This window comes from Pteropus alecto, unplaced genomic scaffold (assembly GCF_000325575.1).
Source record: "Pteropus alecto unplaced genomic scaffold, ASM32557v1 scaffold226, whole genome shotgun sequence".
Taxonomy (NCBI): Eukaryota; Metazoa; Chordata; class Mammalia; order Chiroptera; family Pteropodidae; genus Pteropus; species Pteropus alecto.
In genome coordinates, this window is record NW_006440132.1 from 2,104,451 (window position 1) to 2,122,390 (window position 17,940).

At 40.6% G+C, this 17,940-nt stretch overlaps 1 pseudogene; it reads right to left on the bottom strand.

Annotated features, from left to right (window-relative positions):
• Window positions 1-2,799: 2,799 nt before the first annotated feature.
• Window positions 2,800-2,918, bottom strand: LOC112484058 (annotated as a pseudogene).
• Between the last annotated feature and the right edge of the window lie 15,022 nt (window positions 2,919-17,940).

A 17,940-nucleotide genomic window follows, 5' to 3' on the forward strand; every position in this document is an offset into this window, starting at 1 on the left:
ACGTGGTCGGTGCCTTTCGAATCTATCCAGACGGTGACCCCAGTTCTACCTAATTGTCAAAAAAGTCCCTTCAACCAATCTTCAAATAAAACTAAATCATAAATTAGATATGTCCACATCTAAAGGAACATATTAAGTAGAACTGTTTTATAGACTATAGTAATTGCACATGGACAATAATAAAGTAAAAGCTGGTTCACCTGCCATTCCATAACCTAAACCCTTTATTACCTGGCAAGAATGCATTTGCCCTGTCTACATTCAGGTTTTGTATCAAAACGAAAAAAAAAAAAAAAAGGTTACAAGTCAACAAGCTGATAACCTGGATTTATCTTGAGAAAATAGATTCTGTGATATGCCCTGGGGTTAGTGTGGATTTAACTCAATTCCACAAACCTTCTGTAGCCACTTCTACAGTACAGCTGTGCTTTAGCAATAGACTGAAAGAACCACAAAATTCTGGAGTGCTTGATTATTTGCTAAAAAAAAAAAAAAAAAAAGCGAAGAAGCTCAGCTCCAGTGTTTATCTGAAAATAATAGCGTACCAATAGTAATAAGGATGAATCACTCATCATTTCTTTACATGCATTCACTTTTAGGACCTTAACAACTCCTCGAAGTAGGAAAAGTATTGCTATCTTCAGCAAACAGATGAGAAAACAACTCATAGAAAAATAATTTTTAGAGGCTCAGCACTTCACAGGTGTAGTTGCATTTAATGACTGTAATCAAGTGAAGTGAGCATTTGTATCTCCATTTCACAGATGAGATTACTGAGTCTCAGAGCAGTTAAGGAGAAGGCTCAAGCTCGCACAGTTATAAAATTAGAGCAGTGTTTCATACACGTAGTCATTTTTTTAAAATTAAAGTTATTGGGATAACATTAGTTAATAACAGAAATTTCAGGTGTAGAGCTTTCTTGTATGATATAACATCTGTATACTATATTGTTTGCTTACCACCTGAAGTCTAGTCTCTCTGTCACCATATATTTGACTCCCTTACCCCCTTCATCCTCTCCCACCCCACTTACCACAATAGAACACTACTCAGCCTTAAAAAGGATGAAATATTGCCATTTGGGACAACTTGGATAGATCTTGAGAATATTATGCTAAGTGAAATAAGTCAGAAGGAAAAGGACAAGAATCATGTGATTTCACTCATATGTGGGATACAGAACAAAAAGCAACAAATGAACCAACAAATAACAAGTAAACAAATAAACGAGCAGACAAAACCCATGCTTGTTTGACTCCGCAAATCCACGTTCTCCACTTCTCTCTTACCTGAGAGTCTGGTGACTGATCCAAGGTTTCACATCTAGCACCACGATGGGGCCGCAGACAGAGCCCTGTCGTTCTGCCTCTCACTGTTCTTACTCTGACATGTTGTGTGCCACATCTCTGAAAATCAGTAAGTGTCATATGGCAAACTTTACATTGCTCTGTTTACCAGAGCTTCGTATTTCCTGGCTATTCCTGATAACAAAGAGTCGACTTTTAATTTTGTACAAACCTAGAAAAGCCAAAGAAAACCGAAAGTGAGTTGTTATTTAGTGTGTTGAGCATCTGCCTCCTGATGCGTTGTGGTGGCCGAGTGCAGAATGGCTTGCGTGTAAAGAAAAGGCTTGAGGTAAAAGTCATTGATGTGTTCAATTTTGAAAGGAAAACCGACTTTTACTTCTGGGAGAATGCAACAGGGTAGAGGTGGGGGCTTTCTCTCCCCTTTGCTGGCACTAGGTCCTAAATTCCTCTTAATATCCATCTTTCTACTTGGCTCCATCCCCGTTGCCATTTTCCTGTCCATGAAACCATCGTGTCTCTCCTGGACCGTGCAGCAACCTCCTAACCAGCTTTCTCATGCCAGCCATCGCTCCCTCGGAGTCATCGTTTGCACTGCAACCAGCGAATTCTTTTCAACACTCCATTATGATTATGTCTCTCTCCTGCTTAAATATCCCCCAAGTCTCCAAATTCCAGATTCTCATCCTGACCGACCTACAGCGCTTCGCAATCTTTGGGGTGCCCTCCTTCTCACACCCCTTCTCAACCCACTCTCCTCCCTTTACTTTCTCTCCTCCACCTCCTGGATTTTCCACGTGTAGAGTTCCTTCCTGCCCCGGTGCCTTCGCATGGCTCTCCCTTTCCCTGGAGCTCTCAGGTTCTTCTCACCAGCCCTCTCTCCCCCTAACCCCCCCACATCAATCAGACTTAAGAAGTCCTCGACCTCAGATTACACGTCCCTTCCTCATGGAAGCACTCCCCATCTCCACGCTAGGCCAGGCCTCCCCGACCCTTGTTCTCATACAGTTTCTTCTCTGCAGCACTCGTCTTAATTGTTCTTATTTTATTGTGTGTTTAGTTATTTAATTTCCATGGTCTCCACTGAACTGTAAGCGTTAGGAGACCGGGGGCCACATCTGTCTTCATCAGCTGCGTATCATTCATGTCTGGCATGGGGAGTAGTGTGCAACAGCTGTTCGATAGCGCTCTGTTCTTTGTGGGTAGAATAAACACATGTTCAGGGTTATGCAGCTTTACCTCCACCTTGGTCAGTTCCATCCCAACACATGGAAGTCATTTGACCTTCTTCCATCAACCTATCGTCCCCCATCAGAGCTTCTCTTTCAATATACACAAATTCAGTTCTGAGACCGGGTCCTATTGATTCAGACTTAGCTTTAGCTATTTTTATTTTTTATTCTTTTTTTTTTTTTTAGGGGGGGCAACCCTTGGTTGACCTCACAGATTGCATGGACCTTTGTCAGCTTACAATCCCTTATTTTTTAATTTTTTATGCCTACAGCACCTGGTCTTCCCAGGTCGTCTCCCTTCCAAGTACTAACCAGGCCCGACCCTGCTTAGCTTCCGAGATCAGACGGGATTGGGCTTGTTCATGGTAGCATGGCCTTAGACAGCTTTAGCTATTTTAAAGGTTGAGGTGCAAAAATAAAATCTTTTTTATTATCTCATCCACTTATTTCTCTTCTCTCTTCTCAACCCACAATTTTCTTCTTCGCTCAGTCATTAGTAACATCATGTATCTTGCTTATAGAAGAGAATAACGTACAATTAAAAAGAGCAGTCCCGTTAGTTGGTATTTGGACTCTTGGGTTAATTTATACCTAGCTAGTAAGTAAACCCAATAGGTCATGCCTACAGAAAAATGCTGCATTTTGAGGTGGTGCACACAGTTATAGAAACCTCTGAAAGAGAATATTCCCTGATTGAATAGTTGCTTTTCCTTTTCCATTTTTTTTTTCCTATTGCAAAGAAAAATGTTTTCAAAACATATTTACCTTCCTAACAGCCAAAAGGTCGTTAAGCGACTTCACACATTTTTCCCTCTGGGGTGTTCATATCCACCAAAGTTAATGGATGGAAAATTAATGTTTCTCTCCAAATGTTCCCACAATCACAAAGCAAACAGTTGATTTTGCCAACATGAGAGTGTAAATCTGCCCCCAGGAAAAGGCTCTGTCACCGGTTACCCACATTATGTAGCCTAAATCCAGACATTGGCCTAATTATCATGATAATTAAGAAAATGTGGATTTAGGTACCTCTAAGGTCTAACTAAATATATGACTGGCCACACCCTTCGGTCAGTAGTCCGCCCCTCTGTTAATACGTCAGGTAAACTTAGTTCCCTGGAATACAGCACAATTTTGTTTTTTTAAGTGATGCTTTCCAAATATTGTGACTCAAGTCGACACAAGTTGAAATATTTTCTAGGCAAGTAAAATGGTTTAATTATGAATCACTTTCCAAGAAATAAATTGCAATGAAAGCCCATATGTCCGCAGACGGATGGACTGTTACCAATTTAGGCGTTAGGGTCCCATTTATGCTTCTGTTTTCAAGGACCATCATTTAATTGGTGTTGATTGCGAGGAAGAGAACCTCAACATGTCTCTTGAGTGAAATTCAAGATAATACAGAGTCTAAAATTTGCAAATCAATTCTGATTTAATAATCTATAGAAAAATCATACTCACAAAATTTAGTAAGTATAATTCAAGTGTAATAACTTCTTCTGGAGGATTGTTTTGTACCCTGGTCTTGCCAAACTCCAGCCAACTACTATCAAGGAACAATGCGCAAGGAAATAACTAATAAAAAGCAAATGTTTAATAGAACTTACTAAGAACACTGTTTCAAATAATTTACATGAATTAACTTATTTAATGCTCGCAACTCACAAAAGTAGGTTGCTATTATGATTTCCATGTTCAGTTGAAGGAACCGAAGCCTGGGCCACGCAGGCGGTTAGTGGCAGCTTCAGGATTCGAACCTTAGCAGGCTATCTTTTGAACCTGTCTTTTAACCATTAGTCTACTCTGTAAGGCCAGTTTCAGAAAAACAGAACATTTAATAGTTCATCTTAAAGGATCTGCTTTGAATTCTAGCTTCCTTTCCTAGGGACAGCCCTGGGCCACCTAGAAAAAGCCTAAAGGCACATGTGGTGCTGCCCGCCCTTGGCCCACAGGAAGCCAGGCTGCGGGTCCCTGCCTCCTCTAACCCAGCCTGCAGTGTCTGCCCATCCCTGCATTAAATGCATCTCCTAAACAGAAGGCACTTCCTGGACCAAAATAAAGCAGCACAAGGAAGAAGAAAAGGCCCGTCCAGAGACCTTCAGGACTCATGGAATATGTGGCTGACACTGTGTCAATGAAAGTGTTTCGGAACTTCTCATATACTTGGGGATTTCTCATGCTGCCCGTCACTGTCCAGTAGGCCCTGTCTGTTGGTCCTTGTTGCCTGTACCTGAGCAGGAAAGGAGAGAAGACTGGCGGAGCCTTTATCCGAAGGACGAGGTGATGCTTCCCTCCTCCAAATGCAAACACTACGCTGCACATACTTGGTGGTTACAGCCACCTTTTTGATACCTTCTGATACAGTGCCTGGGGTCCCCATCCCTGTGGACCTTTGGAAATCGTAGGGTTACCTGAAAAATATGGACCAAATGTAATCCTATGGGACTTTATTGATTATGGAATATCCCTCGCTCTGTAGAACCAGACTGAGTCCCATTCTAAGTTTATCTCAAGAGAAAATTCTTTTACCGAGGTTTAATAAATCAAACCTGCCCAGGCCCCCTGCCCACTTTAATCTTCCTCCCCACAAAATACTATCTCTACCCTTATAACAACAGGACAAGAGTGGAGAAGGGAATATTATTAGGAGCCTCGGGATAATGAGTTTAATAACTTGGTACTTCATCCCTAGAGCCTTTTGCTTCTATTGTGTCCAATGACATTTCAAAAATAAAGGCTATAATAAGCCTTTGCATGCTAAGTAAAGCAATTCATTACCTAGATTTCATTCCCCATAGGAGAAAGCAAGTATGCTTCCCCTTTACCACATTGTTATTGTCCACGGGGTTTGTATCCGACTTCAAGGTTGGGGAACAACATGTCTATTTAACAGAAACAATCTAATTCAATTAGCTGGGAAGGGAAGGAGAAGAGGGATGGTCTTATGTATATGTGTGGCCAACCTGAGCCAGAGCCAGAGCCCTCCTGGCTTGAGAAGAGCAGCAGTTGAGAGTTTATTCCTCAGGTTATTAGACCTCCTTATAACTAATATGGGTCTTCGGAGGATCACTGATGTTATACCTCAAATGCTTCATCGTTTGGACCCTATTTTGATTGCTAGGGATTCTCGCTAGTGAGATGGTATGAATAAATATGAAGATAATTGACACAATATTCATGTTATTCCAAATAATTTATTGAACACTTATAATGCAAAAGGCATTATGTTAGGTGCTGTGGGTAATGTGGAGATGGTTATCGTGCGCTTCCTGTATTTAAAAGAATGTATAGGCCTGCAGGGAATATGAAATAACTGTCATAAATAAGATCAGTAAAGTAAAATTGATTCAGTGGCATGTAAAAAAACACTTAAATCACTACAGAGATTTTGGATAAAAGACCTTATTTAGCTAAGGAATCCTGCATGTAATATTGAAGGAGGTAGATTTTGAGTTGGGATTTAAAACATGGATTTGGAGATGTGAAGGGCATTTTTGGTTTTAAAAAAAACAAACAAAAACAGCATGAACAAGTCCTGATGTTAGGAAATGCAAGGTTTAGGGTAGTGTTCACTGCGGTTCCCATGAAATAAAGAGAGAAATTAGGTTGGAAGTGTAGATTGGGGCCATTTAACTGAAAACTTTGAATGCTGAGTTAAGGACTTTGAATGTTATTTTGCAGTCAGTGGGACCATAACAGAGCTATTGGAAGAGCAGTATGGAAAGATCCATTTGGCAGTGCTGCTTAATATGGATTAGAATAGAAAGGCTGGAAACAGAGCCATGATAGGATGGGGAAGGGAAGGAAACTAATATTTGTGGAAGTCCTACTATGTGCTGGAAGCTTGGCTAATCACTTTGCTGTGTCAACTCATTTCATTCTCACAATGAATCTGTGATGGTTTTATTCCCGTCTCCATTTCTGTGCCTGGGACAACTTTGATGTCATCAGAATTCACACAGAGGTAGTTAGTGTGAGAGGCCATGTTAAAACTCACATCTATCTATCTATCTATTATGGTGACATTGGTTAACGCAATTCAATAAGTTTCAAGTGTACAATTCAACAGTAAGTCATATATATATCGCATTGTGTGTTCACCGCCAATAGATAGATTTCTTTCTGTCTCTACTTATTTGACCGCTTTTACCTCATCTACCTTCCCCTTGCCCCCACCCCCTGGTAACCAGTAGTCTGCTGTCCATGTCCATGAGTCTCTGTTTGTTCGTCATGTTTGGTTTTTGCTTTTGGATTTATATCCCACATATAAGTGATACCATGTGGTTTTCAACTTTTTCTGTCTGGCTTATTTTGCTTATCATGATAAGCTTAAGATCCATCTATGTTGTCACAACTGGCAGTATTTCATCTCTTCTTATGGCTGAGTAATATTTCATTGTATATATGTACCACATCTTCTTTATCCAATCATTTGTTATAGGACACTTCAATTGCTTCCATGTCCTGGCCACCATGAATAATGCCGCTATGGACATTGGTATGCAAATATCTTTTTAGATACACGCTTTTAAGTCTTTGGGGGTAAATATGGAGAAGAGGGATTGCTAGATCATATGGTAGATCAATTTTTAGTTTATTGGGGAACCTCCATACTGTTTTCTGTAGTGACTGTATCAATGTGCATTCCCAGCAGCAGTGTATGAGGGTTCCTTTTTCTCCACAGCCTCTCTAACACATTTTTATGTAGGGTTTCTTGGCTTGGGTTTCGTCTGCTCTACTGACTTACTGCAAGAGAAGCTGAGCCCTGAGCTAGAGCAAAAGCATTGAAATGGACATATGGAACTTCTATGGAATCAAGGTACTTTCTGACCTCGAAGTCAGACACAACCTCCAGTGAACAATAAAATGTGGTAAAGAGGACACATTTCTGCTTTCCCTGTGGGACTGAGTCTAGAAAAGTAATCAATTATTTTGGTTAGCATGGGCAGTCTTATAATGGAGTCACATGAAATGACTTGACACTTGTTTAGATGCGAGAGAAGGAAGTAAAGAAGAACTTTTGGCACTAAAACTAGCTTATTAAGGGAGAAAAGCACAGGGAAAATACTCATAAATAGAAAACAGAAAGATACTCAGGTTTTTAAAGGAAATACAACTTTTATTTTAGACGTATTGTGATATCAGCTGCACCCAGTTGAAAAGATACAGCATGTGACAATGACTCTTAGGAGGATGGTCAAAGATAGAAAATTTCAGAGTCATCAGCATAGATGTAATGGTGAGAATCGTGAAACTGAAAGAGATTTCCAAAGAAAAGTGTGCGTAGAGTGAGGAAAATAACGAAAATGACATGCTGGAGGAAGACAAATGTATTTAGGAGGTAAAATAAGTAAAAAGAAGTTAAAGATGAGGAAGAGGCTGCAGACTCACAGTGGTATATTATGGCAATGGGAGAAAAAAGCTAAAGGGAAAAAAATTCTTCTGTAAGGGACATAGTTGTTAGCGCCAAAATTTCAGATGTCACAAAATTTGGAGACCGAGGAAATGAATGCTGATGTTGCAGTTGGATAACTCTTGAAGGAATGATTTCTGGAGAAGAAACAATAAAATACCTATTACACTTTTTATTATAAAATCACTAATTGCTGAGCTTAGATATGGGGAGTATGCCATGCAATGGACTTCAAATACGAGCCAAGTTTCTATTGGAAAAGGATAGCATCGTGTTCATTTTAGACGTTCCTGATGGAAGGCCAGCTGTTGTCCATGGTGCTAAAAGAGTCATCTGGCATTATAATATCGGAGCAATATGACCAATATAGTTGGAATGAATTAGGTGTTTCATTACGTGCCTCTATTTGGGGGATTTATATTTCACTGAGATGAGATTTTTCATATATATTTCCCATCTGGAAGGTTTTTTCAAACTCCCCAATGGTTAACGTGTAAAAAGCAATTGCCTTTTTTTTTTTTAAAGAAATCCCTTGAAACAGTATAAGAAATCGAGGTGAAGAATAAAACAAAATGGAAGACATGTTGAAAAGGTTATACTATTTTTTCTTCTTTCAAAATATCTGAAATTGTAAACTTTCCACTCAGTTCTACCCCTGCCAGTAGCATTCTCAAAGTAAAAAAAGTTAAACTATGTGGAATTCAGGCATTCTACTGAAGATCACAATTAACAAGTAAAATAGAAGCAATCTAGTATAATTGTTATGGAGTCATAAAATATTAAAATGGCAGCGAATGGAGCCATAGTAGTATTTCTTGCATGTTCCTCCGTAAAACACATTTTGAATCACTAGAAAAATAGGCAGTGCAGCATTACTGCCTATTAGGCACGGTCATCACACAGGTAGGATGTGCTGGGCAGAGTTGCCAATGAACTTGTGAGTTTGGATGAGTAAATTGCCAAAATAGTTTTTTCTGATCAACAGAGTTGGGACTCAGAAAGAGCCGATGATGTTTCAATTTGAGCCTGAAAGTAGGCAATGCCTGATGTCCCAGCTTGAAGGCCATCAGCTGGGGGTGGGGGATGGGGGTGGAGAGGTGGGAGAGTGTTCCTTCTTACTCAGGGAAGGATCAGCCTTTGCTATGTTCAGGTCTTCAGTTGGATGATTGGATCAGGCCCAGCCACACAGGGAAGGGCTGTCTCCTTTACTCAGTTTACTAATTCAAATGTTAGTCTCGTCCAGAAACATCCTCACAGATACACCCAGAATAATATTTGACCAAACGTCTGGGTACCCTGTGGCATAGTCAAGCTGACACATAGGATTAATTGTCAAAAGCTGCAAGAGCACTTTGGGCCTTGTAATGACCCTCTAAATGTAAAAAGAATATGAGTCCTTCTTCAATTTTGCCTGCCAAGTCATGCAAAATACTTCTTCTGGCCCACATTCATTCTTAAACATTCATCGAAAGGAAGTCTGGGAAATTTGTCTGTTAAGTAGGCAAAATACAAATCCTTCACAAAGGGGTTTATCAGAACTGAGTGTAGGAAATACCACACTATTGGCAGTACAGAGAAAAGAATTAAAGTGGGTCAAAAGTGAATATCTTCATCTTCTATTGGGAGAAGGGATGAGAGCTGCACCGTGCGGAAGTATTTTGTGTAACGTCATATGGCAGAAGCACAACCGTAAGTGGAGTGCTTCGTTCAGAGATCTCAGAGGTAGGGAGTGTCCCATCACTGAGAAGTATTCAAGCAGAGAAAACATAATCTCCTCTCTCACAAATGTTTCAAGGTCATTTTTAAATTTCATGGATATTTGGGCTAAATGATTGCTAGGTTGTTTTCTAACTCAAAGAGTTGGTGGTTCCTGTTCTGAAGGAAATTTCACATCCCATAAAAAGGCAAGACTATTACACTGAAAAAATAACACAGTATAAGATAGAATAAAGAATCGGGTTGTGGGCAAAAAAGAGAAAACAAAGGTGCCATGTAAGGTGATAAAGTTGAGATATGTGTGTGTGAAAAGGAGTGGTTTGAAGGCTTCAGTAGGAACTGTAGAGAGAGGGGACCCAAGTCGAGCATTAGAACAGGGCCTCGTTAGGAAGGAATTCTGAAATGCAAATTCTGACCACGGTCATCTTCCAGCTCAATTGCTTTAAGTGCTCTAAGGATAAAGTCCATAACCATTAACAGGGGCTATAAGGCCATGCTGGATATGATCTCTTCCTGACTCCCAACCTCAGCTTGTACCATTCTACCCAGCATCTGCTGTTATCGATATGCTGGCTTTCTCTTATTTCCTGAAGTTGTCAAACTCCCTTCCACCTTAGAGTCTTTTTTTTCATTGAAGTGTAATTGGCATACAGTATTCTGTTAGTTTCAAGTGCACATCACAGTGATTCAGTATTTATATACATTATGGAATGATCACCACAAGAAGTCTAGTTACCATCTGCCACCATGCAAAGTTGTGTTATTATTATTGACTATACTCCCTATGTTGTATATTACATCCCCGTGACTTATCTATTTTATAACCAGAAGTCTGTACCTCTTAATCCCCTTCACCTATTCCACCTGCCTTTCAGCCCCTCCTCCCTCTGATAACTCCCAGGTTGTTCCCTGTATCTATGAGTCTGTTGCTGTTTTGTTTGTTCATTCATTTGTTTTTTCTTTTTAGATTTCACATATAAGTGAAATCATATTTATTTTTCTCTGTCTGACTTATTTTACTTAGCATAATACCCTTTAGGTCCATCCATCATGTTACAGCAAATGGCAAGATTTAATTATTTTTATGGCTGAGTAATATTCCATTGTGTGTACGTGTGTGTGTGTGTGTGTGTGTGTGTGTGTGTGTGTGTGTGTATACCACATCTTCTTTATTCACTCATCTGTTGATGAACACTTAGGTTGCTTCCATATCTTGGCTATTATAATCACCCTAGAGATTTTCTACATGCTACTGTGATGACCCCCAATGCTCTTGACCCCACCCTTGACCTGCATGAATCTACTCATGGTTCGATCTCAAGTTCAGTATCATTTCCCAGGGAGGCTGTTCTTGTATAGTCTCTCCCCAATTGTGAACTAGGTTAATCCCTCAGTTATACACTCTTATTGTCTCTTGTACTTCTCTTTCATCACATCGATCATAATTATAATTCCATAGTTATTTTTGGGATCATTAGTTTGTTTCTGACCCTACCACTAAACTGTAACTAAGCAAGGTCAAATGCTACGTCCCCCTTACCTCACATGATGTTTTTAGAATGCATAAACGAAAGAAAAAGAGAGACTTTTTGAATAGCTGAATCTTGGGATCTGTATCATTGTAGATTAGACATTTAACTCAAAGGGCAAGGTGATACCAGTTTTGGTGCTGAAAGCATCATTATCTTGTACTGTTTTCAGCTCTCTTTCTGTTGAAGCCAAAGCAGTTTTTATTTTGGATTTGCTAAACATGGCCCAAGCGTCTGCAGCATCAGAATAAGCTGAGCACATCCCTTGGCATTTCATATCTTCCTTGTGTTGCCCAGGAATAGTTCATCATTTTCCTGCTCTCATGGTTGAACAGAACTTTGCAAACATCTGCTCTGAGTCCAAATTCCTAGGGAAACAGGATTTAAGACAACATTGTGTCTCTATTTCTGTGTTTACTTCATTTCCTCTCTGAAAACCTTTTCCCTTGCATCCCTATGAAGCTAAGAACATTCTGCAAATCCTTATCTGGGAGTTGGTTGCGGAAGTTAAGGGAAAATTCTCCCGTGTTGGGTCTTGGGAGTTTGGCGTCATCCCAAATACTTATGCCTTCTCTGGAGGAAATAGAAGATGCATTCTGGATCTCTCTGGTTTAATCCGAAAGAAGAAAGTCAGGGAGCAAATCAAGCAATTAGTTGGTGAATAGAAATGTCTGGTCTGGTTTTTCAGTCTCTAATTCCTTTTTCAGCCAAATACAAATGTAATGTGGACAAAGAGCATGGGGGAGCCAGGGAAAAATTTGCCAAGGAGGCACCATTTGAAATAGACTTTAAAAGATAAGGAGTTTGTCTGATGGCGAAGAGGAAAAGGTATTCCCTTCAGAGGAAACACTCCACGGAAGGGTGGAGGACATGGGGTACGGCAGGATGGATTGGGTGAGGTTTTGGGGTAGCGATAGCGGTGAGATAAGACATGTACATTTCCTATTATGATTCTTGCACTGGGGACTGTGAGGACAGTTTCTAGCCATTGACGTACTCACTGGCACTGTGAGCTTTGCTGGCCTGTAAACAGCCTCAGAAATGAAATGCAATCTGAGACCATCTGTACCTCCTTTTTCTATCTCTGTCGAGTAAATATGGAGCACCTAGCTTTGAAAGATCATCCTTTTTCTTTCCTCACTTCTGAGTTTAACTCATTTTCTGATTACCCAGAATCAAAGTATTTTTGCATCTTTCTGGCATGGACAGGCCAATGTCTCTCCTTTTGTTCTTTTTGTTATATGATTACCTTGATTATTGCAAGTGTAAAAAAATACAATTGATCCTTTTATGTTGATGTTGCATCAAGACACCTTGCCGGGCTCCCTTGTTATTAGTTCTAGTGACTGGGCTTTGAATATTTTGGATTTTTCATGTAAATTATGAAGATAATCACATTCTCTAAGTAACAGCAAGCGCTTATGCAGAACTTATGTGTTTTATGCATTTTATAGATTTTAACTCATTTAATTTGCACAGTTAATCCTATGAGTGGGTCCTATTATTATCATCATCAAAATCTTAATTTTATAGGTGGAGTAATTAAAGGCATAGAGGTTAAAAAACTCGTCCAGGTTTTCTCAGGCAGTAAGTAGAAGAGCCAAGGTTTAAATCCACGTGTGGCTTCATCATCCATTCTCTCTACCACTAGACCACTTGCCTCTTTATTACTTTATCTCCTCCTTTCCAACATTTGACTATTTACTTTTCTCATATTATTGCGTTGGCTAACATCTTTTAGGTTAATGTTGCATATTAGAGGTGCACCTAACTTTAAAAATTATTCTTATCAAGTTTTGGCATTGCATATGACATTTGCTATCCCAGGAGGACTTGCATGCATACTAAGACCTTCCTTGAAATATCAAAACAAAACAGTGTTTTCAGCCTAGTTACGGCAAGATCAGCTTCACGCAGGAAAGCACCGGGGTTAAATCCACTTCCTATACATCTCATGTTTTTCACTTCTGTGCTTCTTTTATAGCTTTCTTTTTACTAAGTGAATATTTTCTGGTCTAACATTTTAATTTTTAAAATATTTTTTACTATATATATTTGTAGTATATATATTTTTTACTATATATATTTTATTTTTTTAACTATCTTACTTTCTTAATGTTTGCTCTAGGGCACATCATATACATCTTAAAAACGGCATGTTGTTAAAGACCCTGCTTGGCCTAACCTTCTCTAATGTTAAAGCTAGCTACGTACTGTTGCAGCAGGTCTGCTGGGTGCAAAATCACAAGAGCTTAAGGCTGACTGAGGTTTGCTCAATGTGTAAAGTTCATCCTGATGTTAACCAAGAAAGTAGTCCCCTGCAACACGAGGGACCAAGTTCCACCTTTTAGGTTAGACCTTTAGATCTCACCCACAATCCTGAACTTGGACAGGGGATCCAAAACCAGTGTTGCGGCAAGCCTGCAGTGAGTATGGAACAAGGTCCTTATTTTCACTTTGGTAACTCAGGGTGTGTGATTTCTGTACGCTCTCGATGAGTAAAAGGATTTGCTAAGCAAATGAGTAAAGAAAGAGGCAAGGGAGACAATTTACCTGTTTACATAAACCAATAGCTTATAAGAAACTGAGTATATAATTAGAAAGTAAACGAATGCTCTTTATTAAAAATGAGCCTCATCTATCCATTAAAGTAGTCTTGGGTGAGAGTTACCTTCTTGGGCAATCTTTCCTGGGCTTTCTGCAGTTGCACTTCCTGCGTAAAATCTACCACAATTATTAGGGCAGAGAAAAGAACATCGACTCTGGAGTCCGGAGTCGGAGAGACCCGAGTTCAAATCTCATCTCTGCTTCTTGGTAATTGGGTGAGTTTGGGTAAGTCACTTAAGTCGATGTTACTCAAAATGTCCTCAGACCAGCAGCATCACTATCACCCGGGAGTTTATTAGAGACCTACTATATTTTTAGGTAGGTCACTCTCCAGTGATCCATTTGCACATTGAAGTTTAACAGGCAGTGACTTAAGCTCTCGAATCCTCAGATTCTCAGAGGGTGATTGGGAAGATTAAATGGTTCAACTGTGACAGAGAGTGGTACACAGAGGACTCCCCAATAACGGTGTTTATAACTAGCTTTACTATTATTGTTTCCGTTGTGGTCATTTCTCACAGTCTTAGTCCTCCCCAGCCCATCACCTGGAAACATGTCCACTAGGGAGTGGAACCTTGCACAAGCCATGGTCAGGGGACTTACAGCCTTCTCTGAGCCTGTTTGCTAGTCTGTAAAATGGGGTGATAGACCCTACTGAGAGGGCTCCTGTGAGGGGTAAATAAAGTGATGCACGACTGTTTACAGAGGCCAGGTGCGAGCATTCTGCATCCATTTTCTCGCTGAATCTTTGTGTCACCCCTGAGCAGTGGAAAAACATTCAGAGAGGTGACGGCATGTGCTCAGCGACTCACAACTAGTTCTCAAGTCTGGAGCAAGTCTGAATCCAGAGCCTTTAACTACTTAATTCTGGGCATCACCCGAAGCATGAATCTTGTGCCGCCAACATCCAGATGTCTTATCAATCATCAGGTGGCCCCTGCCATGAGGAATGATCAACAGGGACTGAGTGATGCATTTTGACTTTCCACTCTGTTGTGCTGACCTCAACTAGAGGCAGCTGTTTTGCTTCCTTGACCACCTAGTTATACTCCGATCAGCCCAGTTCTCTCCATCTTTCCCCATTTTTTTCTGTCCAAGGGCTCTGTTGTCCAGAGTCAGTTGCCTTGGAGAGTCAGGTGTGACCACTCTGGTTAAGGAGCCAGATGCTGAGCTGATTATAGTAATTAAAGCTTCCTATTTACATAACATGTCTCAGGCAGAAGGAACCCAGAACTCTTTTCCAGCACCATGTAGAAGAAGCTGTCCAGTTCCCACAGTGCTGTGCTGCTGCTTTCCTGGAGACCTGGAGCAGAGACCTGGAGCAGAGGCCTGGAAGTAGCACATGTTCCTGTCATACCGGAGTATCTCGGATGCAGGGAGGGAGGAAGCACTGCTGGTCAGGATGAGCATCGGTCAGGCCTCCAAAAAATCTGTAAGCTGGGCTCCTTCTAGGGCCCAACAAATCCACAGCCTGAAGCTACGTATTACCATATTACTTAGCCACCCATGGACAGTGTGTGTTTAACATTACAAAGACAACCGGCCTCAAGTGTCTTATCATTACTGTGTATCTTACATCCATAATCTTTAACTCTTATGAGAGCCAGATGAGTAGTGGTTATTATCCCTATTTTACAGATAAGGACAATGAGGCTCAGAAAGGTTAAATAATTTCATCAGTTTTATACAGCTAGAGAGTGGTGTAGTTGAGTTTTCCATCTAAAATATGTGGAATCGCAAAACGCATGAGCAGTCCAGCAAATCATGCCACCTCTCCCAAGAACTTTGCACGTTACCTAGCACTTTTACTGTTGCTGACTCTTCATAATCTTACGGTATGGACAGATGGTATTTCTGTTTTGTAGATTAAACACGAATGAGTGTGTGTGCACGTGCACATGTGTGTGTGCGGACGCGCGCACACACACACACACACACACACCCTAGATTGAGAGGTCTCGCCTCTTTTCCCTGGTCACAACTGTAGAAAGTTTCAGAAACCGCTTCCCCACCTGGGGTTCTTTTCCCCATGGCTTGCTGCTTCCTTTGGTCTAACTTTTTATTCAATTAGTATCGTCTTTTTTAAAAAATCGATAAATGGTTAGTGATGCCTTTAATGGATATTGAATGAATACAGATCTGGTGTTGTTTATCACAAAAGCGATACTTTAATTATTTATTCTCAGTGACACTGGCTATGTCCAACATGCTTGTTTTTTTTTTTTTTTAAATGGAACCCCATTCCCTGATTCTGGGCTAGAGACCAGTTCATAGTAATTTCTAACTCATCAGAGAAGTTATTTTCACTCTGTTACCAGTAGATAACTACCACTTGAAATAAATCTATTTGTTCAGAATCACATAGCTAGCAAATGGCAAAGCTGGGTCTCTGAATCCATCATCTTTCCACACATCTATATCTGAAATAATTATTAAACTTGATGGTGACCTTCGCTCAGCTAATAAATAAGGAGTTATAGAAGGCTCGTTGTGCTCTGGGTACTGCGCAGAGTTTGGTATACAGTGTGCTAAAGGAATTTGCAGACTTCTGACCTTCCTGAGAAAGACAGATGATAAGCAAGTAACCAAACACATAAACAAATTCAAGTTGAAATAAACACTATGAAGGGATGAAGGCGGGCTCAGTAACAAAGGATAATGGAGTTGGGGGTGGGGTTATCGAGTGGTTAGAAACGGTGTTTGTTTCTAAGGAAGGGACATTTAAACTGACGCTAATAAGAGGAGCCAGCCAGGCCAGTTGGAGGTAAAAATACCCCAGACTTAGGGAATCGTACGTGTAAAGTCTCTAAGAAGAAGGATTTGTAGACTTCTAGACACTGACCTGAGGCCAGGGTGGCTGGAGCACAGCAAGAGAAGCACGGAGTGGGACAGGATGAGGGAAAGTGGAAAGATGCACAGGCACAAAGTGATGGAGGGCCCTAGAAGTCATGGCGAGAGTTTGGTGGTCTACTTCAGAGCAAATGTAAATTATAGTTTCCAAAAGGTTACCGTGGCTCCTCGTCTCTGGAAGAATAGAAATTTCTTTATGTTTCAAATTTCACAGTAGAGAAGAAACCAGACTTTAGAATCGGAACCATCTGGGTTTAATCCTGTGTCAGCCACTTGTGTGCTGCACATCCTTAGTGAGTTAACTCATTCCCTGCTGACTCTCAGTTGCCCCACGAGTGAGGTCAGCGTAAGTTATGCTGCAGTAACAATAAAAAGCCCGGGTTCTCAAAAGCTTAATACAGCAAAAAAGAAATCATCTCCTTCGAGGTCCACTGTAGACTTTGTGCAAACCTCTGGTGTAGATCCTTCCTCGCTGGCTCAGAATTCCAGACTGCCTCTGCCTTATGCATCTCCTGTCAGATGGCTGTGAAGAGTTGGTCACTACGATAAAAAGTTTCCTTCCGAGAATGACATCCATCATATGTGCTCACACCTTATTAGGTAAAGCAAGTCACGTGGCCACTCTTAACCTAGGGGCAGGGCAGAGGCTTCTTGTTTACTGAAAGCCAAGGGCATCCAGACTTTAATGAATAATGGTAATAATACATCCCATACTCCCGTGGTGGCAAGTGTGAGAATTAATACATGCGAAGTACCTGTGCCAGACCTGGGCACATAATAAATGCTCAATGAATAGTGATGATTATTAAGTCTCTGTCTTAAATTGCTGGTGCTGCTTCTCTGGGGGATTTCTTCCAGAGAGCTGTATATTAGAGACTGTGATGATCTACATGTGATAGAATAGCCCATTATGGTAGGAGGGAAATATGAGATCATCACAGATAACTTTAGATCAGGGATAGGCAAACTGGAGCTTGTGGATCAAATCTGGCCGCCACTTTTTTTTTTAACTAGTTTTATTACAACGCAGACACGCCCATTTATTTATGTATTGTCTATAGCTGCTTTTGCACTCCAGTGTCTGAGTTGAGTAGATGTGGCTGAGGCTCTTCTGCCCAATGCCCAAGGTCTTTACTGTCTGGACCTTGATGAGGAACGTCTGCTGACTACTTGCTTTTGATGATCTTTCTAATCGCCTGGCCCATCCCAGTCTTCAAACTCCTTTCTCTGGAATATTCTTCATCCTTTCTTTAGCTAAGGACAATATGATCTTTTTTTTTTTTTTT